The sequence below is a fragment of the Arachis hypogaea genome, chromosome 16 (genome assembly GCF_003086295.3).
Source record: "Arachis hypogaea cultivar Tifrunner chromosome 16, arahy.Tifrunner.gnm2.J5K5, whole genome shotgun sequence".
NCBI lineage: Eukaryota > Viridiplantae > Streptophyta > Magnoliopsida > Fabales > Fabaceae > Arachis > Arachis hypogaea.
In genome coordinates this window covers 34,205,209-34,230,830 of record NC_092051.1, presented here as the reverse complement: position 1 = coordinate 34,230,830, position 25,622 = coordinate 34,205,209, and the positions used below count along the sequence as shown (strand labels likewise).

Genomic DNA, 25,622 nt, shown 5'->3' with positions numbered 1-25,622 from the left:
TAGTTAATCTCTAACTATGAAGGAAAGTCAAGTGGATGAATCAATTTGATTCCTCAAGTCCTAGTCAACTCCTAAGAGAAGACTAGCTTAGAGGGATCCAAATCAACCAGCAAATTCCAATTATCAGTCAACAAAGGAGTTTGATAACTCAAGCGTCTCCAATTAATCAATTCAAGCTAAGATTGTAAAAAGCTAAATTAAAATCATAAATCTAAAATACCTCAAATTGCATTAAATATAAAATCAATTCTAACCTGAAGAGTTCATAAACCAAATTGGGAAAATAAATAAACTAGAATGATAGAATAAATAAAAGTAGAAGAGAAACTAAATTAAAGGAACATTGAACCTAGAATTGAGAAGGAATAAACCTAAAACTAAGAGAAATCCTAAAACCTAGAGAGAGGAGAGGCTCTCTCTCTAGAAACTACATCTAAAACCTAAAATTGTGAATAATGAGAAGTGTGTTGAGTCTCTGCTTGTCCCCCGGTTTTAGTCTGCGTTTCTGGGCCGAAAACTGGGTCAAAAACAGCCCATAAATCGCCCCCAGTGATTTCTGATACGTCCAGCACGTGGCTTTGTCACGCATACGTGTCATCCACGCGTACGCGTGGATTGAACTTTCACCAGGTCACGTGTACGCGTGATCCATGCGTGCGCATCACCTAACAGCATGGTAGCTATGACAAATTATATATCATTTCAAAGTTCCGGATGTAAGCTTTCTAACGCAACTGGAAACACTTCATTTGGATCTTTGTAGCTCAAGTTATGGTCAGTTAAGTACGAAGAGGTCAGGCTGGACAGCTTAGCAATTCCTTCAACTTCTTGTATTCCTTCCACTTTTGCATGCTTCCTTTCCATCCTCTAAGCCATTCCTGCACTATAAACCCTGAAATCACTTAACACACATATCAAGGTATCGAATGGTAATAAAAGAGGATTAAAATTAGTAATTTAAGGCCAAAGAAGCATGTTTTCAATCATAGCACATAATTAGGAAGGAAAGTGTAAAACATGCGAATTATATGAATAAGTGAGTAGAGAGTTGATAAAAACAACTTAAATTAGCACAAGATAAACCATAAAATAGTAGTTTATCACTCATCTAATGAACTACTAGTATATACAGATGCTAATTACATGTATTGAACTAATATATTACCTAATACCAACCTCCCCTAAAACCACAATCTCTCTTATTCTGTTCATGACTCCATTCAAACCATTCACTTCCAACCAACCAATCACTTTTTTCAATTTAGAATTACCTCCCTTTTTGTTCCAGCACGAAAATTTTTTTACCACTTTGGACAGTTAGCCACTTAGTCTTCTATTATTTTTTATAAAATAAAAGTAGGTATTCGATATCAATTAATAAACAAAAAGCTTTTCATAAATAAAATAGTCAAACATAATGCTGATTGGCTTAAAAAATGAGGAGCATAAAATAGAAAATACTCGCTTGATAGAAAATGATATGTCAAATATCAAATATTATTTTCAACATAAATTTATATCTATTTGAGATATTAATCTAAATTTAATTTTAGATAACTAAATTTTTTTATAGAATTAATAGTTACCTTATACATTAAATATGCAAAAATAAACAACAATTTAATTTTATAAATATCAATTTTCTTTGGCAAGAAATAAGTGAAATAACTAAAGTCATATCCTAGAATAATAAACAATTTCTGTTCTTGTAATAAATCAGTATAAATCAAATGAAATAACATTGCTTAATAGGATATTTTAATAAGAAAATACAAAATAGTACTAAATTTTTTTTTGGCGTGAAATTATTATGATAATTACCTCATGTTATTATGTCTTTGAAAATTATTGTTAAATAACAATCTTAATTGGTATCATTAATTGCTTATTTGTTAAATTAGTATCTGTTTAGTGTTAAATAATTACTAATTTAAATAGCAATAATTTAGTGATAAATTTAGTGTTAAATAGCAATACTTATTATTTGTTAAATTAGTATCTGGTTAGTGTTAAATAATTACTAATTTAACTAATTTTAAATAATTACTAATTTAAATAGCAATAATTTAGTGTTAAATTTAGTGTTAAATAGAAATAATTACTAATTTAGTGTTAAATTAGTGTTAAATAGCAATACTTATTATTTGTTAAATTAGTATCTGTTTAGTGTTAAAATTTATAAGTTCATCATATACTAATAAGTATTTTAATATTTGTTGAATTATTATTTAATTATTATTTGATAATTAAATTATAAAGTTTGATTTGATCAAATAAATCATCTAAATAGAATTTGAATTTATTTTAAAGATTACTTGAAAGTTGAAACATGCAAATTCTTTTACTTATATATCAATATTTTACCATAAAATAACTTCAAGTCTTTTCTAATTTATTTTTTTCATATCAATTAAGCAATCAAAACTCAATAATAAAATTTTACTTTATTTTATTAAATATTTTTTTTCTAATTATTTATCTTTTGAACAAATCATAAACATGTGATATTGAAAACTAAAATTTATTAGATATAGTTAAATATTATTTTTTTATTTTAAAATTTTAATTTGAAGAATTTTTTTATGAAATTATATGTTTTAATACTTAGAGGCTAAAATAGGTTTAAAATAGTATATTCGAGAGTTATCAAATATATACATATTTATGTGAATTTATGAAATTTACACAAATTCATCCTAGTTTATTTAAATATAAATTATTAATTATTAAATTTATTTTATTAATCTAAATTCGTAAAGTTGTAAAAATTTAACAACTTTATTTTCTACAAAATAAAATCTGTAAAAGCAAATTATGAATATATCAAATCAAAATTTACAAGAAAAAAAATTATAAATTTAGTCTCAAAAGATAAAAGATTAACAGAATTATATATAAAAAGAATATTATTTAATTGTTAATATTAAATACACGTACGCTTTAATTAAGATAAACTCTTTATTTGTAGTGAACAAACTTATATGCTAAAAACAAAAATAAAAAAAACATTTATTACAAGATATATATTAAAAATAGTTTAAACTTGTGAAAAAGTCTTAATAATTAATAAAAATTGTAAAAAAGGATTGAGATTTACGAGGTAAAAAGAATAACTCAATTATTTCAATCTTAAAGTGCAAAAGACAATAACTTTAAGCTATTTAATGTAATGTTTGAGAAATAGCTTAGATAAAAAAAATACATTAAATATAAAAATACAATTTTTTTAGTATAGGATCTAAAATATATATATATTTTTTTTCTTTGGTTCAGTTTGTGTATATTTTACTTATATAGAAAGAAATATTTAGGTAAAATATTTACATATTTTTCATATATAAAATTATAAAATATGACTAAAACTTTTAATATATATTTTGTTATTTTGTTAGTGAAATATGAAAATAATATATAAAATAATAAATTTTAAGATTTTAAACAAATTAAAAAAAATTTGAGAGAAATGAAAAAACGAGCAAAATTAAATATTCTAGCATTATTTTTTATCGATTTTTTTAATGAACTTTTAATTCTATAAAATTAATGATAAAATATGTATTTAAGAGTTAATTTAAAAAATTAAAAATAAAAAATAAAATTTCACTGTAAAAAACTGTTTGAAAAAAAATGGCTTGACATAATTCACATAAGTCATGGACAAATTGACTCATTATATATTATAATGAAATAGTTTAAGTTGGGTAGATTGGATATTTTCATCCATTCCAAATTGAAAAAAAAATTTGCTGCAAATTTTTTTAGACATTCCGTAATTGATATGCACAATATTTTTATTCACCAAATCTCGAGCACATGTATTATTTAATATATATCTCAATGGTGGTAGAAATTGAAATATTATATTTCAAACAAGTTGAGTGACACACGTGAACAGTTTCTTATTCTGTAATGATAATCTGATGTCTTTTTTTATTATGGTTGTTATTTTTTTATTTAATTAATAAATCTAATTCGCAAATTTTAAAATTTCGTATAACATAAATAGAAAAGTTTAATTAGTGTTAAAATTTAGTAGAACATAATTTAAGGATCAAATTTGTATATTTAAAAAAATTAAAACTATAAATCTAAAATTTAGATTTGTAAAACCTTAAATCTAATTATCCAACTCTATTTCACAGTAAAACATACCAAATCCTAATAACATTAAAAAATATTATTGTTAGTCCAATTTTAAAATTAAAAAGTATAAATTTATCGTATTTTCTTTAAAATATTTGCATTACTAGAAAAATAAATATTTTCTATCTTAGACTATATATAATATTTAATAACAAAATATTTTAATAAATGAAAATAGAAAATATTTTGTTTTTAAATTTACATAAAAGATACCGTAATATAATTAGATTTTTTTTTGAATAATTCTGAACACTTTCTTGATCTAAAAGTATTTTCGTAAACTAAAAGTTTAATTCCAAAATATATTCTTCTCCAATATATATATATTTTGCATATTCAAAATACTCATAAAAAGAATAAATTAATCACAAAAAAGAGAAATTATGTAGTGTAAAATCTGGTCAAACCGAAATTAATTAAATAGGAGCGAATATGGTTAGAAAATTTAGCAATCAAAATTTGATAATTTAAATATGATATTTGGATTCAGTGAATTTTTCTCAGTCGGAAAATATAGTTTTCTACGTAAAAATACGCACTGAAATTTTGACCAGCAGTACCGGCTGAGATCTGTCTGGTACTGCAGCTGAGAAAATTAATTATAAGTGAATAAGGCCAAGAAATTATGAGTTATAATTAGGGAAGATAGAAATATTTAAAATGCGATTTAAAACTCTAATCTTAAAGGTTTTGGCCTAAAATTGGGCCAACAGACTAAAATAAGTGAACCGGGCCCAAGTGGGCCAAGACCCAATATATATAAACATTAGTCATGAGCATTTCAGCTCATTTACCCTAAAGGAAGAGGGTAGGGGCGCAGCTTTGGAGAAGAGGAAAAAGAGGAGAAAACCTAATCCTAACTCCACCTTCAAATGTCCATAACTTTTGCTACGGAACTCCAATTGACAAGCCGTTTTAGGTCACGCGTCACTCTTCTCATCCTCTACAATTCTATTTAAGTTTTGTGGTGAGTATTCTATTCTAACACTTGTGATTTATTAATTTCATAAACTCTAGGTTAATGTATATATGTGAAATTGGTTATGTTAGTGTATTGGGTGATTTTGGTGCAGAATTGGAAGATTGATATTGCTTGTAGGGCCTTGGTGAGGCTTGGAGCTAAGGGTTGGTGGAGACTCTCAAGTCGAAGCTCAATTATTTTGGCTACAAGAGGTACAGTTTAAGTTTCATTTAAGTACCGTGTGGTGTGATGAGAATTCCTAGGCTAGATGGCCCTATGATTAAGTTTGGATTGTGTAAATAGTTGGTACTAATATGCATAGTTGATATGTAATGTAAATTGATAATTGGGTTGAGAATTGTATGAATTGTATGTTTAGTGTGCTGAGAATTTGATGAATTGGGTAATGAGTATTGGTTTGTGGAATATGCTTTTGGGCTGGAGGCCGGAAAGAGGTAAGGAAGGTAAGTTGATGTGTGCATTATGTGATGATATAAGAGATTTGATGGATTTTAGATATTGAATATGTGAATAATTGGTTTGGTTATTGAATAATAAGGTTTGAGGAATTGAGGTGTGAAATTTGATAGTTTTGGGTGAAATTGTGTAGATGAGATATGTTTGATTTTGGTTGAGTGTAATTATGTGAATGTGGTTGGGTTGTGGTCATTTGGATGAATAGAAATGAATTTGGCTTGTGAATATTGGAAAAATTGGTGATTTCTATGTTTGGGTAAAAACTAATTTTTGACCAACTTTGGCGGTCCGTAACTCGGTCCACAGAGTTTGATATTCTTCAAAAATAGATTTTTATGAAAGTTTATTCAAAAATATTTCCAACGGTTCAGAAATGGTTGAAAAAGAAATTTTGTACAAGAAGTTATGTGTGGTGGAAGTTTGAGGTTTAAAAATAAAATTCTGCAGCTTTTTAACTTAGTAAAATTTTTGGCAGATCGTACTCCCACGCGTACGCGTGGCTGACGCGCACACATCACTTTCAAATTTTCACTCCCCCACGCATGTGCCTGGCCGACGCATACGCGTCGATATACTGATTCAAGTGCCCAGCCAAAGTTTCCGAGAGTTGTGCGGGTATTGTGTTGGTTTTGTGCGAGGGGCACAAAATGGACCCACGCGTACGCGTGGCTGATGCGCAGGAGTCACTTTACTTTTCTCCCATCCACGCGTAACTGTGGGCGACGCGTACGCGTCACTGTAAATTTTCTGCTTTCCACGCGTGCGCGTTGGCGACGCGCATGAGCAACCCTGTATTCACTCCAAAGCTGATTTTGAGTTTTTAAAGCCAAATTTCAGACTTCCAAGTCTCCATTCTCACCCTTTATGTCCTAAATACTTATAGTATGCCTAGCGATAGGCATAGGCTAGGAGATGTGGTACCTTGTGGAAGAAGTAAGAGGAAAATTGATGATGAGTTATGATTAATGATGATTGTATGAGTTGCTGAGGGTGATGATGGAAATGCGGTGTATGCCGTGAGCCAAATGGCTATATTTGATAATGATTTACGGCTGGAAATGAAAATATGGCTTTGAATGATTGTTTTATCTTGAGCTCTCTTTCTCAGAAGTGCGACCCTAGAGAGATGAAGGAACATGAGGATCCCCTTCCTTGTTCCTCCTGGTATTGTAAAATCGCCCCCAGCGAGATGCTGGGAGGTTAGGATCCCCTCCTTGGTTCCTCATGGGCATATGAGAACGTACCTCCTGGGTAGATGCAAGGGTTGTGATTGCGCCCCACTTGCTCCAGGTTGGTTAGTATAGAGGCTCTCCGGGTGGACGCAAGGATTGTGGTTCTGCCCCACTTGCCCCGGGTTATGACGAGTGATGTATAAATGTGTAATCATGTGATGTATAAATGACGATATGGTCATGATGAATGATTATCTGAGATACGAGTTTCCTTGGATGAAAGAAGTGACTAGCCACCACGTGCTCCAGGTTGAGACTTGATACTCTGCTGACCCTATGTTGTAAGTGTGGGCAGACATTGTGAAAGTTCCGGATGAGCTCGCCCCCGTGGATAAACACCAGTGTGGGTGTTGTATGATTATGATTATGATCATGATCATGATTATGATTGAGAATAACTTGAGTTGGGGATGCACGACAGAGGGACAGTCCAATGGTTAGCTACCAGGACATGTCGGGTTGGCTATATAACCGACAGATGATATCATCAGCCATAGGGCAGGCATTCATCATTTGCATATGTTTGAATTGTTTGGGTTTGCCTATTTGTTTTGGATTGCTATACCATATATGCTATGTTACCTGATTATGTACTACTTGTTCAACTAGTACTTTAATTGTGTATTACTTGCCTATATTACTTGTGTTTGTACAACTGAGAGGTCCCTCATGCTGGTGTCGGTGGACGCTGAGGGTTGTTCTTGATGAGATGAATTGATGATGTGATTGAATAATGATGATGATTATTGAATAAGATAATTTGAGCTCCCTGGATAGACGCAGTGAAGTGAATTCACTTGCTCCAGGTGAGGATATGATGTATTGATATAGAATTGCTGAGACAGAATAACTGGTGATGATTTTGTTTATGTTTCTGATTCGTTGGAGAGTTAGAAAGTTGGGAAGCATGAGGAAGATGAATTAGATTTAGCATTCCCTTATGACAGTTGCTTATTTATAGATTAGCGAGAACATAGGGTGAATGTTTGGTGAAAGGTGATGAGTATTTTGGTGAAAAATAAATTTCCCCCAAAACACCCAAAACTAACCGGCAAGTGCACCGGGTCGCATCAAGTAATAATAACTCACGGGAGTGAGGTCGATCCCACAGGGATTGATGGATCAAGCAATTTTAGTGGGTGATTAGTTTAGTCAAGCTAACATTGAGTGATTTGAGTGACCATTGAAGCCAACAGAATGTAAATGACAAGGAAAATTAAAGTGCAGAAAGTAAATTGCATTGAAACTTAAAGAGCAAGAAATGTAAATTGCATGAAAGTAAAGGGGATTGGGTGCAGGGAAATTAAATAGAAGCAGTAAATCAAGTAATTGGAAAGTTAAATTGCAAGAAGAATAAAAGAAATTAGGTACTGGGATTCATGAAATCAAACACGGAAGTGTAAATGACAATCAAACAGAGAAGTAAAAGATGCAGTAGGTTCAACAGATTTGGAAAATCACTTTAAAATCAAAACAGAGAGCAACTTGGCTCAATTGCAAAATCTAAATGAGAGGTTGAAGATCTCAGGGGTTGGATGAGACTAGAGACCAAGTCTAGATCTCAATTCCTTCCTTGATCCAACAGAGAATAATTGCAGAAGAAAATAGAGAAGAAAGCAGTAAAGAGAGTTTTGATTCAAATCACAATTCACTGAAATTATGCTGACAAGTAAATAGAGAGAATTCTCAAGGTGAGATTGAAACAGAATTTCTTCAATTCTCAACCCAAGATTCAAAACGAAATTGAAAACTAAGAGAGAGCTCTCAAATCCTAATGCTCCCTCGTGGAGCCAGCCTCCTCACAAATATGAAAATGATGCCTTATATAGGCTTTACAAAATGAAAATGAAAATGAAATTAAAAACAAATTACAATTAAATGAAATTCCTATTTTATCTATTTCTTGTGCTTTTGAGTGATGATCATTTGGGCCCTTGCTCTTGATGGAATTGGGTTGATAAAGGCCTTGGTTGATTGCTCTTGGAGTTTGAAGAGGAACCGAATTGAACCAATTGAACCGGTTTTGAAATTAGCCATAGTTGGACCTAACGTTTGAGCCAAAGTTAGGGGTCTAACTTTGGCCCTAACTTTTCCTAGCAGCAAGCATATTTCTCTGGTTTGGACGTTGGTGCCAACGTTAGGGGTCTAACTTTGACCCTAACGTTGGCCTCCCTTATGCACATTTATGGGGCCAACTTTGTCCTCTTGTCATGTTGCCAATTTTATGCTCAATATAGACTATCATATATGGTTGGAAAGCTCTGAATGTCAGCTTTCTAACCCACTTGGAATCACTTCAATTGGACATCTACAACTCAAGTTATGATCATTTGAAGAGGGCATGGTCGCTGGCTTTGGTGTGCAGCGTTTGAGGTAACGTTAGCCCTCAAACGTTGGCGAAAACGCCAGTTCTGGAGGCTCAAATGTATTTTCCACCCCATACTATTATACATTGTTGGAAAGCCCTGGATGTCTACTTTCCAATGCCGTTGAGAGCACATTATTTGGAGCTCTACAGCTCGAGTTATACTCCTTTGAAGGTGCAGAGGTCAGTTGGCCTCACTGCAGGTTGCCACCATGTTCGTTTATGCACATTGCGGGGCAGTTTTCTCCCTCAATTTTAGTATTCACCATGCAGTGCCATATATGCTTGGAAAGCTCTTGATTCCTACTTTCCAATGCTTCTTGAATCACCTCATTTGGAGCTCTGTAGCTCAAGTTATTCTTGTTGGAAGTATACCCCTTGTATGCCTTGTGGTGTGTGGCGCCAACGTTAGCCTCCAAGTTAGGGGGCTAACGTTGGCGCAAACGTTAGCTCCTTCCCCATTGTAATTCATGTGCCAACGTTAGCCCTTCTCCCTTATGTCTTCATGTGCCAACGTTAGCCTCCAAGTTAGGGGGCTAACGTTGGCGCAAACGTTGGATGGCCAGGGAGGAAAATTCTCTTGCCAACGTTAGCCTCCAAGTTAGGGGGCTAACATTGGCTCAAACGTGGGGAGCCCAGGGAGAATCTCTCAAGCTCCAACGTTAGCCTCCAAGTTAGGGGGCTAACGTTGGGGCTAACGTGGTTCAATTTCATTTATTCCATTGTTCTCTCTTCACTCCTAGCCATTCCTTCTTTGCTTCAACCTTTCTCCAAGCTTTCTTCACCTATCATTAATCAACCAAACTCATCAAAGCTATGCTCAAAATCATGAGATATTCAATCTTTCATAATATGTAACAAATATAGCATAAAACCTCATGAAATGGCATGAATTCATATATGGTTGGTTCAATCAAGGGAAACATGAAAATCTACCCAATTGGCTTGCTTATGGCTCAAGAAAGTGCATAATTCAATTGAAAACAAAAGAAAAAGGCTAGTTAAAATAGGCTAAGATGACTTGTCATCACAACACCAAACTTAAAGCTTGCTTGTCCCCAAGCAAGAAAAGAATCATGCAATAAAGATTGACAATCCAAGGCAAGAAGAATAGCAACTCAATGTTCATGGTAAGCTAGTTTTCTAAGCATACTACAATCACAAAAGAAATGTAAATGATTGATGCTTCCATCTAGCTCAATTTATGAAATCTTTTTCTTATATTTCTTCCTTGAAACAAGCTTTTGATTTTCTTATTAGCTTCTCCTTTTTGGGTGCTTTGCCCCATGAGTTGATAACAAAGCTACGACTTCTAAATGCTTTGTTTTCAAGTATTACCACTTGATACATAAGCACCACAAGCATTTGATTAGAGAACTTCATTAAGCTCATTTTTCTTTTCTTTTCTTGACTCTCTAATCATTGATGCTCAGAGCCTTGAGCTTTGAGGGAGTGCTTTTGCACTTTGAGCCTAACCTTGACTTCTAAGTGTTTTGTTTTCAAGCATTTGGCTTGATACATAAACACCACAAGTACTTAGCAAATAAATTGCCATTGGTACTCAGAGCCTTCAGCTTTCTCATTCTTTCCCTTTTTCTTTTCTTGCTTTATTTTGCATTTGCTTCTTCAAGGTTTTCATGATTTTAAAAGATTTCACAAAATGTCCTAGATGAAAACTTCAATTAAATAAAATCTAATGCAATTAAGCAACAATCAAACATACTAGCTTACCAATACTTTTATGCACATGCTAAAATCTTCTTTAATGCCTTGTTTGTTTATGATCATGATACTTTTGTTGCTTTTGAATTCACAAAACTCAAGTTGGAAATCATAATGACATAGCACCATGTTGCAATTTAGAAATCAAACTATGCCTTTTCATACACACATGCATACAGAGAAGGTAAAGACAATCATGCAGTTCATAGTGCTTGAAACAAATGAGAGGAAAAGGAACTTTACAACCTTGTAGTTCATCTTCTCTATTGTTGTCATTTTCCTCCCATTCTCCTCCTTCCCATACCAAACTCAGAATGCTTGCTCATCCTCAAGCAACTATTAGAACCGTGGCTATGGGGCTAAGATGGATCATGAATGTCTTTCACAAGGAATGTTAGTAGTACATGTGTTTCAAGCAAGCAAAATTAAAGATAATAATCAAGGCACAAGAGACAGAGACATTGTGATTGCAAGCTTAAGAAGGTGAGCATAATACTTTGCATAAAAGATAAGTGGCACACCATACTTAGTGTGACACTTTCACTTTGGAATCAATGCAAGTATTCAGTCAAGATTTGAAGCAAATTGTGTTGCATAGCAACACCAAACTTAGAATGCAATCCTATGTCCATTTATTTGAGTTAAAACCAAGCAAATGAAACTGTTCTTTATTAAATACAATCACTAAGCCAAGAATCTGTCATTAATAAAGCTCTCTTGGTGATGTATTAATAAACACAGCAAATAAGCAGACTAAAATGAAAGCATTAAAAACAAAGAATTAACTAAAGTAAACAGAATAACAAAATATCAAACCAAAAGAAAATTAACACTGCAAAGACATTATGGTTATGCAGACAAGTGGTGTTGCTGAATGATTTGCATAGAAAAATAGGTGGCACACCAAGCTTAGAATCTTGGTGTGTCACTTTCATTTTTAATTTGATGCAATCATCCAAAAAGATTGAAAAACAATTTGTTGCAAGGCAACACCAAACTTAGAATGTAACCATATGCCAATTTATTGAATTTTAAACAAAGCAAGGAGAAGAAATGTACCTACTGTCTACCTGTTCTTTACTTTCTTCCTCTTCTTCCAATTTGTTAAGAGAAATGACTTCAAAGGAGGAGAAGATTCAGCTATTGCCCCCTGTCTTGGTTTCCTCTCAGCAAGCTTTTTGTTGTACATGGCTTGATTGAGCTTGCCTGCTATTGGTCCAGGGGTTGGATTGCTTGTGGTTGACCTCCTCTTGAATGTTGTCCTTGGTAGTTTGGTCGCAATCCTCTTTTCGGTGCTTTTGTCAATTGTCTTCACTTCTTTGAATCCAAGTCTTGGTGGTTGTGTGATTTTTGGAGTTTTGTATTCATCCAGAGCCTTTTGTATTGGTGGTTCCATGAACTCCTCCTTTATGTACTTCTCTGCCTCACTTGAGTTTGGAATGACTTCTTCACTTTCTTGCTCCTCCACTTCCTCTTTTACACCCAACATTTGTTTCAATCGCTCTATCATGGGGGAGGTTTGTCGATCTTCCCAACATTTCTTCATCTCCTCGTCATACCTTTCAATCATGGATTCAAATGTTGAGGCGTTTTGGTCCAAGGAGGTTTGTGAGAGTTGTGAGTCTTCATGTTCTCTTGTCATCTCAAGTGCAGTTTCAGGTTCAACCACCTCATTCTTCATTGAAAGTTCACTTGATGCAGTGGCCTCCTTATCTTACTCTTCCACTTTCTCCTTCATATCCATCAGTTGGCCTTCATTTTTCTTGCTCAGTGGTTCTAAGTGTTTCCTTATTTTCTCTAAATCTTCATTCATATTTTTTAAGAGACTTTCTTCCCTTTTCCAGGCTTGTTGTTGTTCCTTCATGAATTGTTCTTGTCTTTTCAACAATTCTCTGGATTTTTGAAGTGGATCTTCATTTTGCTCTTCCACCTCCTCCTTTTTTGCAATTTCACTTAACACAGGGACCTTGCATTCTTGTTTTTCCATTTTCTCCTTCCTTGCATTCAACAATTGGCCTGCCATCACTTCCATGTTTTTGAATGAATTTTCTTGCTCGTTCCAAGATCTTTGCACCTCCCTCTCATATTTTTCAAACATGATCTCTAGCTTTGAGAGGCCTAGGTTCGTGGAAGTTTGTGTTGAGGCATATTTAGGTGATGAAGAATTTTCAAATGTAGAAATGGGAGGTGAGATTGGACAATCTCTCATGTGAGTTGACTGCTCAGAATTTGCAGTTTCTTGGTAATACTCCCAGCCACCAGTGGAATAATGACTTGAATCATTTTGTGGTGGAGGGAAATGTCCAATATGATTTTCTTTCTCATCTTGTGGTTCTGAAGCATGGCTCCATGAATTGGAGAGCCCAGAATTTGAAGTTTCTTGGTGATATTCCCATCCATCATTAGAAATTGGTGATGGTGGGTGATATCCCATAGAATTTGTTTGATCATAAGATGAGTTGAACTCCATTTGAGTTTTGTAAAACACACAACCAAGGAAAATTGAAATTACTCATATCAGAGATGAGAATTTCTTAGTGAGGCAATAACTCAAACACCTTGGTTTCAACTTAGAGCAGAGAACAAAAACAAAGAAAATTCTTGATCTAGACTTCTCACCCACATAATCATTGTCGATCTAATCAATCCCCGGCAACGGCGCCAAAAACTTGATGAGTATTTTGGTGAAAAATAAATTTCCCCCAAAACACCCAAAACTAACCGGCAAGTGCACCGGGTCGCATCAAGTAATAATAACTCACGGGAGTGAGGTCGATCCCACAGGGATTGATGGATCAAGCAATTTTAGTGGGTGATTAGTTTAGTCAAGCTAACATTGAGTGATTTGAGTGACCATTGAAGCCAACAGAATGTAAATGACAAGGAAAATTAAAGTGCAGAAAGTAAATTGCATTGAAACTTAAAGAGCAAGAAATGTAAATTGCATGAAAGTAAAGGGGATTGGGTGCAGGGAAATTAAATAGAAGCAGTAAATCAAGTAATTGGAAAGTTAAATTGCAAGAAGAATAAAAGAAATTAGGTACTAGGATTCATGAAATCAAACATGGAAGTGTAAATGACAATCAAACAGAGAAGTAAAAGATGCAGTAGGTTCAACAGATTTGGAAAATCACTTTAAAATCAAAACAGAGAGCAACTTGGCTCAATTGCAAAATCTAAATGAGAGGTTGAAGATCTCAGGGGTTGGATGAGACTAGAGACCAAGTCTAGATCTCAATTCCTTCCTTGATCCAACAAAGAATAATTGCAGAAGAAAATAGAGAAGAAAGCAGTAAAGAGAGTTTTGATTCAAATCACAATTCACTGAAATTATGCTGACAAGTAAACAGAGAGAATTCTCAAGGTGAGATTGAAACAGAATTTCTTCAATTCTCAACCCAAGATTTAAAACGAAATTGAAAACTAAGAGAGAGCTCTCAAATCCTAATGCTCCCTCGTGGAGCCAGCCTCCTCACAAATATGAAAATGAAAATGAAATTAAAAACAAATTACAATTAAATGAAATTCCTATTTTATCTATTTCTTGTGCCTTTGAGTGATGATCATTTGGGCCCTTGCTCTTGATGGAATTGGGTTGATAAAGGCCTTGGTTGATTGCTCTTGGAGTTTGAAGAGGAACCGAATTGAACCAATTGAACCGGTTTTGAAATTAGCCATAGTTGGACCTAACGTTTGAGCCAAAGTTAGGGGTTTAACTTTGGCCCTAACTTTTCCTAGCAGCAAGCATATTTCTCTGGTTTGGACGTTGGTGCCAACGTTAGGGGTCTAACTTTGACCCTAACGTTGGCCTCCCTTATGCACATTTATGGGGCCAACTTTGTCCTCTTGTCATGTTGCCAATTTTATGCCCAATATAGACTATCATATATGGTTGGAAAGCTCTGAATGTCAGCTTTCTAACCCACTTGGAATCACTTCAATTGGACATCTACAACTCAAGTTATGATCATTTGAAGAGGGCATGGTCGCTGGCTTTGGTGTGCAGCGTTTGAGGTAACGTTAGCCCTCAAACGTTGGCGAAAACGCCAGTTCTGGAGGCTCAAATGTATTGTCCACCCCATACTATTATACATTGTTGGAAAGCCCTGGATGTCTACTTTCCAATGCCGTTGGGAGCACATTATTTGGAGCTCTACAGCTCGAGTTATACTCCTTTGAAGGTGCAGAGGTCAGTTGGCCTCACTGCAGGTTGCCACCATGTTCGTTTATGCACATTGCGGGGCAGTTTTCTCCCTCAATTTTAGTGTTCACCATGCAGTGCCATATATGCTTGGAAAGCTCTTGATTCCTACTTTCCAATGCTTCTTGAATCACCTCATTTGGAGCTCTGTAACTCAAGTTATTCTTGTTGGAAGTATACCCCTTGTATGCCTTGTGGTGTGTGGCGCCAACGTTAGCCTCCAAGTTAGGGGGCTAACGTTGGCGCAAACGTTAGCTCCTTCCCCATTGTAATTCATGTGCCAACGTTAGCCCTTCTCCCTTATGTCTTCATGTGCCAACGTTAGCCTCCAAGTTAGGGGGCTAACGTTGGCGCAAACGTTGGATGGCCAGGGAGGAAAATTCTCTTGCCAACGTTAGCCTCCAAGTTAGGGGGCTAACGTTGGCTCAAACGTGGGGAGCCCAGGGAGAATCTCTCAAGCTCCAACGTTAGCCTCCAAGTTAGGGGGCTAAAGTTGGGGCTAACGTGGTTCAATTTCATTTATTCCATTATTCTCTCTTCACTCCTAGCCATTCCTTCTTTGCTTCAACCTTTCTCCAAGCTTTCTTCACCTATCATTAATCAACCAAAATCATCAAAGCTATGCTCAAAATCATGAGATATTCAATCTTTCATAATATGTAACAAATATAGCATAAAACCTCATGAAATGGCATGAATTCATATATGGTTGGTTCAATCAAGGGAAACATGAAAATATACCCAATTGGCTTGCTTATGGCTCAAGAACGTGCATAATTCAATTGAAAACAAAAGAAAAAGGATAGTTAAAATAGGCTAAGATGACTTGTCATCAAAAGGAAGTTTAGGATGCTTAGCGAGTTTTTATTACAATGCATTGTATTAATTTGGCACTTTGATCGTACTGAGAACCTATGGATCGAGGGTTCTCATTCCGTATATATCTCTCGTTTTTTGGATATAGGTCTAGGTGCTCAGAAGTGAGCTGTGGTTCATCTGAGAGATGGCAAAGATCTTTATGTTCTCTACTTTATATTTTACTTAGAATCTCTCCACCTTTACCTTGAAAAGCTTACATTATGTATTGAACTCTTTCGAACTTGCCTATAGAGGCTCTTATGTTTCTTTTGGGAGAGATTAGGAGATTCTGTTGTCAACTACTGTTATACTGTACCCTAGCCGACCTAAACTTCGCGGGTCGCGACTAGTGGATATTTACTTATGTTATGTATCTATAGACTCTTCTTCTCTTATCTCCTTTATGCCTTTATCCTTATAACGCTTTCGACTTCACGCTTTATCTTTTAATTATCGATGCGTGAGTGTTACGACCTAGCGATTTTATTTTTACTCTTTTCAGGCTTCTCGTTTAATACTTCTTTCAATTATACTTATAATTATATATTAAAAATCCACCTGAGAGTCGTACCACCGTAATATCATTGACTTATGACTCGAGCATAAGGATTTGAATATTAGGGTGTTACATTATGGTATCAGAGCAGTTCGTCCTCATGAGCCTGAGGGATGGAACTGCTTATGCTTCAATGCTTACTTTGAGCCCATGCTTGTGCTAGTTAGGGTATCTAGTTGATACGTCTAGCATGAAGTTCATGAATATACTTTTGGTAATTTGAAGCACTTAACTTGAGATATTGAGTCTGATCACCTCGATATCACTTGTCTAGTGTGAACAAGACCCGAATGGTATCTCATGGACATGAATGAAGTAATTGAGGAGGAATTTCCAAGAACGAACCGGTGAGGGAGCACCGTGATAGAAATCTTGGCAGTGATATATGTGAGAATGATATGTTGATTTTGGGTTGTTGGGTGAAATACTTGGAGGCGAATGGTTGCTCGAACAATTTGTTTAATTAGGTTTGAGTTGATTGGAATCTAATGATTTAGAGCAGAAGGGGCTTGTAATTGACATTGGAATAGTTGGATTTGAATGGGAATAAAAGTTTGCAAAATTGAACACTTGTGTAGGAATTGGAATAACATTAGTTAGATGGTGAATTGTTAAGTGTTGAGGTAGCTAGAGTATGAATTAGGCTTGGACTTGGCTGAGTTTGATATTGGTTGGTATGTGCATGTAGTTATGATAAATGGGGTTTATCGGATGCTTAGTATGTAAGGCTATGGCGTTATGCTTAAGGAAGAATAAGAGCAAAGTTGCTGAAGAGTGTGTGAAAAAGGTGGCTGCAGAGAAAGGAAGTCATAGGGAGCACAACCAAGGATTCGCACCAAGGGGTCGAGAGTTTAAGGAGAGAGGATACACATAACACTTTTCTCCAAGGACGGAATAACTACAACGAATGAGGAGTTCCAAGGGAACGGTAAGGGAAAACAGACAACGGCTGCTTCAGATGTTTCGAGCTGTTAGAGATGTGAAAGTCATCACCCAAATAGGCCGTGCTGATTGGGGTTAGGTGTATGCTACAAGTATGGGAGATCAGGGCATATGTCATGGAATTGTCCCTACAGAGAAGGCCGAGATGCAACTGAATTTGATTCTCATACCCGAGGTAATTATAAACTAGCAGTTGAATTTCTAACTTCCCTGCAGATCATTAATATTAATATTCGCTCATGATGCATGACAAGTGTTGATAATCATAAAGTCCAAGTCGACGATTAGTCGAGGACCATTAGTTGCTGAAACGGAGCGATATTTAGTTAACTTAGAGGAGTAGCTAGGCTCTTGAAAGTTAAGAATAAGAGTGATATAGCAGAAGCGAGTTGGATTATATCTAAGGGATCAGAAGTGTTGGGAACTGTACGGAGTTATTGTTCGAAATCCAGTGACAGTGAACTGCGAGAAAAGAGAATAGAGCAGATTCAACCTTTAGTTGCTCATCGTTTGAGGGGCGAGTGAAGACGAGACCAAATCCCTATACGAGAGATTTTTCAAGACAATTCTCGAAGAAACAACAACAACAATCACCAAGGGAGGAGGTATGGAAAGCAACCTCAGAATGAAATGACTTGTAGGCGGTGTGGAAGCTACCATCTGGGAACTCCATGTCGAGCTGGATTGGGACCTTGCTATAGTTGTGGAGGAGCCGGACACATGTCCTGGAACTGTCCTGAGAAGGTTAACCAGAATATTGCCAAGAGCCAACAACAAGGTCGTGTGTTCACTATGACGACGGGGATACCGCTAGATTCGACAGTTTGGGAAGAGGTAAGTGAAAGATCGGTAACAACATGTTAAAAGTATGATTAAGTTGGTATTTAGTTTTGGTTATCATAGATAGAAATCTAGTGAATGTCAGTCATGCTAAGTTGTGGTTTAGTGCTTGAGGAAATAAGTGATAGGACTAGTACTAGACGAGAAATCAGAGTGGCGCAGCGGAAGCTTGCTGAAGCGTTAGCATAGTATGGTAATAATAAGGAATAGTAGGGTATGATTAGAAATGGTTTATGTTTTGAGTACTTAAATTGTTAGTGAACTAATGCAGATAATGATTCTAGATAATTGGGATAAATTATGGCTATGAGCTTTGATGGTTCCGAAATGGATGAGAAAATGATCGTTGATGCGTAATTGGATTTAGATGATGGGTGAATGCAAGTCGTTGTGTTTGAGAGATGAGTCCTATGATATTTGGTCATGGTAGCCTTAGATTTAGATTGAGATTTATAATGGTTGGTTTTGAAAGACAAATTTGAAAACCATTAAATTAAAATGCTGATGTTGTACTGAGATTAGTTTGAGGGAACCCGTGATGGGTGGTAAACTCCAGTTTTTAGGGGAGGTACTGTCGAAATTTTCCAAGAATTTGAAAGAGTATTGGTTATAATTTTGAAAATGCTTTTGATTTGAGTAACTTTAACAAAAGAGATGTGTTTCGAATGCTTTTATAAATTATTAAAGAAAATCGGATTCTTATGATTATGTTAACTTGTTATTTCAAACTCATTTGATTTTTAAAAAATGAAGAGAGTTTTGATTAATTAGTCAAGACTTTAAAACAGAAATTTTTATAGAAAATCAAGGGTTTGGAAATAAGAAAGTAAGTCTGGAGGTTATGCTCGGAGTTGAGCTGCGATTAGTGGTAATTGGCTTGACAGAGAGAGAGAGAGAGGATAGTGTGGAGTATGATTAAGGTATGGTGATGAGTTTTGGTTGATTATAGTGATGTAGGATGACGACTATGACTAATGATGATGATAATATTATTGATGACATGATTTGAGATTTAATAAGATGTGAGTTGATGAGATGACGAAAGTAACGAACGAGGCTGTTGGTCGGCGTTGGACGAATGATCGAGATCCTCAGAGATAGAGGAATCAGAGCACAGCAACGGAAGCGAGCAGAGTAAAAAGACCTTGGAACTACTAGGCGTTGGATATAAAGGCAGACCACGCTCACATACTCGTAGTAGCGGATGGAATTTTCGATGGCGAAAATTTCTGTTAGGGGGGTAGAATATAAAACCCGGTCAAATCGTAATTAATTAAATAATAAATTAAATAGGAGCGAATATGATTAGAAAATTTAGCAATCGAAATTTGATAATTTAAATATGATATTTGGATTCAGTGAATTTTTCTGAGTCGGAAAACATAGTTTTCTGCGTAAAAATGCACATTGGAATTTTGATCAGCAGTACCGGCTGAGATCTGTTTGGTACTGTAGCTGAGAAAATTAATTATAAGTGAATAAGGCCAAGAAATTAGGAGTTATAATTAGGGAAGATAGAAATATTTAAAATGTAATTTAAAACTCTAATCTTAAAGATTTTGGCCCAAAATTGGGCCAACAGACTAAAATAAGTGAACCGGGCCCAAGTGGGCCCAAGACCCAACATATATAAACATTAGTCATGAGCATTTCAGCTCATTTACTCTAAAGGAAGAGGATAGGGGCGCAGCTTTGGAGAAGATAGAAGAGAGGAGAAAACCTAATCCTAGCTCCACCTTCAAATGTCCATAACTTTTGCTACGGAACTCCGATTGACGAGCCATTTATGGCCACACGTCGCTCTTCTCATCCTCTAAAATTCTATCTAAGTTTTGTGGTGATTATTCTATTCATATCTTCCCAGTTTTTGAGATTCTCCAGTATTACGCATTTTTGGGTAGTTAGTGTTAAAATCTTGTGATTTTGGTTATTTAGGGATACTCTAATATGGATTCTAAGTGGGTTCTACCCCTATTTCATATGGGCTGAGTTAAGAAGTATTCTAACCCTTGTGATTTATCAATTTCATGAACCCTAGGTTAATGTATATATGTTAAATTGGTTATGTTAGTGTATTGTGTGATTTTGGTGCACAATTGAAAGATTGATATTGCTTGTGGGGCCTTGGTGAGGCTTGGAGCTAAGGGTTGTTAGAGACTCTCAAGTCAAAGCTCAATTATTTTGGCTACAAGAGGTACGATTTAAGTTTCATTTAAGTACCGTGTAGTGTGATGAGAATTTCTAGGCTAGATGCCCCTAGGATTAAGTTTGGATTGTGTAAATGGTTGGTACTAATATGCATAGTTGATATGTAATATAAATTAATGATTGGGTTGAGAATTGTGTGAATTGTATGTATGGTGTGTTGAGAATTTGATGAATTGGATAATGAGTATTGGTTTGTGGAATATGCATTTAAATTGTGAATTTGGGCCGGATGCCGGAAAGATGTAAGGAAGGTAAGTTGATGTGTGTATTGTGTGATGATATAAGAGATTGGATGGATTTTAGATATTGAATGTGTGAATAATTGGTTTGGTTATTGGATAATAAGGTTTGAGGAATGGAGGTGTGGAAGTTGATAGTTTTAGGTGAAATTGTGTAGATGAGGTAGGTTTGGTTTTGGTTGAGTATAATTATGTGAATGTGGTTGAGTTGTGGTCATTTGGATGAGTGGAAATGAATTTGGCTTGTAAACATTGGAAAAATTGGTGATTTCTATGTTTGGGTAAAAACTGATTTTTGACCAACTTTGGTGGTCCGTAACTTGGTCCACGGAGTTTGTAATTCTTCGAAAATGAATTTTATGAAATTTTATTCAAAGATCTTTCCAACGGTTCAGAAATGGTTGAAAAAGGAAATTTGTAGAAGAAGTTATGTGTGGTGGAAGTTTGAGGTTTAAAAACGAAATTCTGCAGCTTTTTAACTTAATAAAATTTTTGGCAGCTCGTACACCCACGTGTGTGCCTGGCTGACGCGTACACGTTGATGTACCGATTCAAGTTCCCAGCCAAAGTTTCCGAGAGTTGTGCGGGTATTGTGCTGGTTTTGTGCGAGGGGGCACAAAACGTACCCACGCATACGTGTGGCTGACGTGTAGGCGTCACTTTACTTTTCTCCCATCCACGCGTAAGCGTGGGCGACACGTACGCGTCACTGTAACTTTTCTTCTTTCCACGCGTGCGCATCACCCACGCGCACGCGTGACCCTGTTTTCACCCCAAAGCTGATTTTGAGTTTTTAAAGCCGAATTTCAGACTTCCAAGTCTCCATTCTCACCCTTTATGTCCTAAATACTTATAGTATGCCTAGCGATGAGAATAGGCTAAGAGGTGTGGTAACTTGTGGATGAAGTAAGAGGAGAATTGATGATGAGTAATGATTAATGATGACTGTATGAGTTGCTGAGGGTGATGATGGAAGTGCGGTGTATACCGTGAGCCAAAGGGCTGTATTTGATAATGATTATTTGCTGGTTATGGGTTATGCCATGAGCCGGATGGCTATGATAAATATTGATTTATGGCTGAAAATGAAAATATGGCTTTGAATAATTGTTTTATCTTGAGCTCTCTTTCTCGGAAGTGCGACCCCAGAGAGATGAAGGAAGGTGAGGATCCCCTTCCTTGTTCCTCCTGGTATTGTAAAATCGCCCCCAACAAGATGGTGTGAGGTTAGGATCCCCTCCTTGGTTCCTCCTGGGCATATGAGAACGTACCTCCTGGGTAGATGTAAGGATTGTGGTTGCGCCCCTCTTGCTCCATGTTGGTTAGTATAGAAGCTCTCCGGGTGGACGCAAGGGTTGTGGTTCCGCCCCACTTGCCCCAGGTTATGACGAGTGATGTATAAATGTGCAATCATGTGATGTATAAATGACGATATGGTCATGATGAATGATTATGGAATGTTATGAATGAATGTGGAATAATTATCTGAGTTACGAGTTTTCCTGGATGAAGTGACTAGCCACCTCGTGCTCTAGGTTGAGACTCGATTCTCTGCTAACCCTATGTCGTAAGTGTGGCCGGACACTGTGAAAATTTTAGATGAGCTCGCCCCCATGGATAAACACCAGTGTGGGTGTTGTATGGATAAACACCAGTATGGGTGTTGTATGATTATGATTGAGAATAACTCGAGTTGGGGATGCACGACAGAGGGACAGTCCAATGGTTAGCTACCATGACTTGTCGGGTTGGCTATATAACTGACAGATGATATCATCAGTCATAGGGCAGGCATTCATCATTTGCATATGTTTGAATTGTTTGGGTTTGCCTATTTGTTTTGGATTGCTATATCATATATGCTATGTTACCTGATTATGTGCTACTTGTTCTACTTGTACTTTAATTGTGTATTACTTGCCTGTATTGCTCGTGTTTGTACAATGGAGAGGTCCTTCATGCTGGTGTAGGTGGACGTTGAGGGCTGTTCTTGATGAGATGAATTGATGATGTGATTGAATAATGATGATGATTATTGAATGAGATAATTTGAGCTCCCTGGGTTGACGCAGTGAAGTGAATTCACTTGCTCCAGGTGAGGATATGATGTATTGATATAGAATTCTGGAGACAGAATAACTGGTGATGATTTTGTTTACATTTCTGATTTGTTGGAGAGTTAGAAAGTTGGGAAGCATGAGGAAGATGAATTAGATTTAGCATTCCCTTATGACAGTTGCCTATTTATGGATTAACGAGAGCATAGGGTGAATGTTTGGTGAAAGGAAGTTTAGGATGCTTAGCGAGTTTTTATTACAATGCATTATATTTATTTGGCACTTTTACCGTACTGGGAACCCATGGGTCGGGGAGTTCTCATTCTGTATATATCTCTTGTTTTTTAGATACAGGTTCAGGTGCTCAGAAGTGGGCTGTGGTTCATCTGAGAGATGGCAAAGATTTTTATGTTCTCTACTTTATATTTTGCTTAGAATCTCTCCACCTTTACCTTGAAAAGCTTACATTATGTATTGAACTCTTTTGAACTTGCCTATAGAGGCTCTTATGTTTCTTTTGGGAGAGATTAGGAGATTCTGTTGTCAACTACTGTTATACTGTACCCTAGCCAACCTAAACTTTGCCGGTCGCGACTAGTGGCTATTTACTTATGTTATATATCTATAGACTCTTCTTCTCTTATCTCCTTTATGCCTTTATCCTTATAACGCTTTCGACTTCACGCTTTATCTTTTAGTTGTCGACGCGTGAGTGTTACGACCTAGCGAATTTTATTTTTACTCTTTTCAGGCTTCTCATTTAATACTTCTTTCAATTATACTTATAATTGTGTATTAAAAATCGACTTGAGAGTCGTACCACCATGATATCATTGACTTATGACTCGAGCATAAGGATTTGAATATTAGGGTGTTACATGTAGGTTTAAAATTATGAAAGTAATTTTGATATCAATGTAAAAAATGATTTATATACTAGTATTATTATTGTTGTTTAATCATAGAATTAATTTGTATTTTTAGGTGCCGGAATATTTGGTCACCTGTCAGACTCATTTCTTGGAAGGAAAGGGTCACTAATGGTGGTTTATGCTTTAAACGCTATCTTTGGTTGCCTCACAGCATTCTCCCCAAACTATGGGATCTACGTCATTCTCTGCTTTCTGACCGGCTTTAGCACCGGTGGCGTTGGCCTATGTACATTCGTCCTTGCCACCGAGCCCATCGGCCCAACAAAACATGGCATCGCCGGAATGTCCACCTTCTACTTCTTCTCCATCGGCATTGCCATCCTCTCTGCCGTTGCCTATGTCTTCCAAATATGGCGCAAGCTTTACATTGCGTCCTCCATCCCCTCCATTCTCTTGATCCTCGTCATCCCTTTCTTATCAGAGTCTCCAAGATGGTATCTTGTTCACGAAAGAGTAACCGAAGCCATGAAAATCATGTCCACCATTGCTTTCACTAATGGAAAATACCTCCCTGGTGGTGTTCTTCTTGTACTCGATGAAGAAGTCAAAGTAGAAGAAGAAGCAAAAACAGAAGCACTAACCTTGACCTATAAGAACAAGTCTCTGGAAAACAAAGATGCCGTTGGTGGTTCTATCGTTGACGTGCTTCGATCCCTAGTCAGTAGAATAAGGTTGATTCTAATGGTGGCAATTAACTTCTTTTGCGCTATTGTGTACTATGGTCAGAGCTTGAATGTGGTGAATCTTGATACTAACCTTTACACAAATGTGGTGCTGAACGCGGTGGCGAAGATGCCGACGTATGGGATAATGGCGATTTTGTTGGACAAGTTTAGGAGGAAGCCATTGGTAATAGGGACAATGTGGTTCAGTGGTTTGTTTTGTTTATTGGGTAAATTAATGGGGAATGTTGGAGTGTGGAAGTTAGTTAGAATGCTGTGTGGTATTTTGGGGATATTTGGGATGGCGGGAACCTACAACTTATTATTTATTTACATGGCCGAGTTGTTTCACACAATGGTGAAGAACGCCGCACTAGGGTGCACGACGCAGGCGGGGCAAATGGGGGCGATATTATCGCCAGTGGTGGTGGTTTTGGGATAGCTGCCATTCGTGGTGTTTGCTGTGTGTGGGATTGTGGGTGGCATGTTTGCATTTTACTTGCCGGAAACTTTGAATCAACCACTGTATGATACATTCTTTGGGTTGGAAGCTGGGCTTGTTTGATGTTTTTAAATTATTAGTCCACTAAGATTAACTTTTTAGTATCATCTTCAAGCAAGACTTTAATCTTCTGGTGATCATGTATGTCTTGCAACAAGTGTGGATGGAATTCTTGAATATTGTGTGTATGAATGAGTGTGGTGTGGGTAAGTTTGTAATGGTTAAAAACTTGGTTAGACCAAGTAATGGATGAAACCTTTAAATATTGTGTGTGTGAATATGGTGTGAATGAATTTGTAATGTCTATGATTGGGACTATCCAATCCATTTAAAAAAGAATTATGGTTATCTCTATTAAGTGATCAAATTTAAGTAAAGTTCAAGGTTACCGAGCAATTCTAAATTTCTAATTGGCGTATTAGTAGTTGTAAGAGAGAAAATGATGCGTTTCGACTTTCATTTAATCTTACCTTGCATTCCAAATCACATTCTTTATTTAATCCTAATTTGTTCCAAATGCGTGCCTAGTTCATTTTCTGCTAAAATGTTTTCGATCCACAATTTCCGTAATTTCAACTCAAACCTACTTAAAATCCTCTCCTCTCAATTCTCATGGTAAGGTCATTGATTTAGAATCATGTTATCTGAATTTGTATAGATGTATAGTTTTGGATTAAGCATGCAAGTCATTGGTTATGATGAGCTCGAGTGGTTAGTACAATGCA

The 25,622-nt window shown here is 36.1% G+C and overlaps 1 pseudogene; it reads left to right on the top strand.

Moving 5' to 3' along the window:
* The first annotated feature begins 18,087 nt into the window (after nucleotides 1-18,087).
* LOC112756973 (organic cation/carnitine transporter 4-like) lies at nucleotides 18,088-24,960 on the top strand (annotated as a pseudogene).
* The last annotated feature ends 662 nt before the right edge of the window (nucleotides 24,961-25,622 follow it).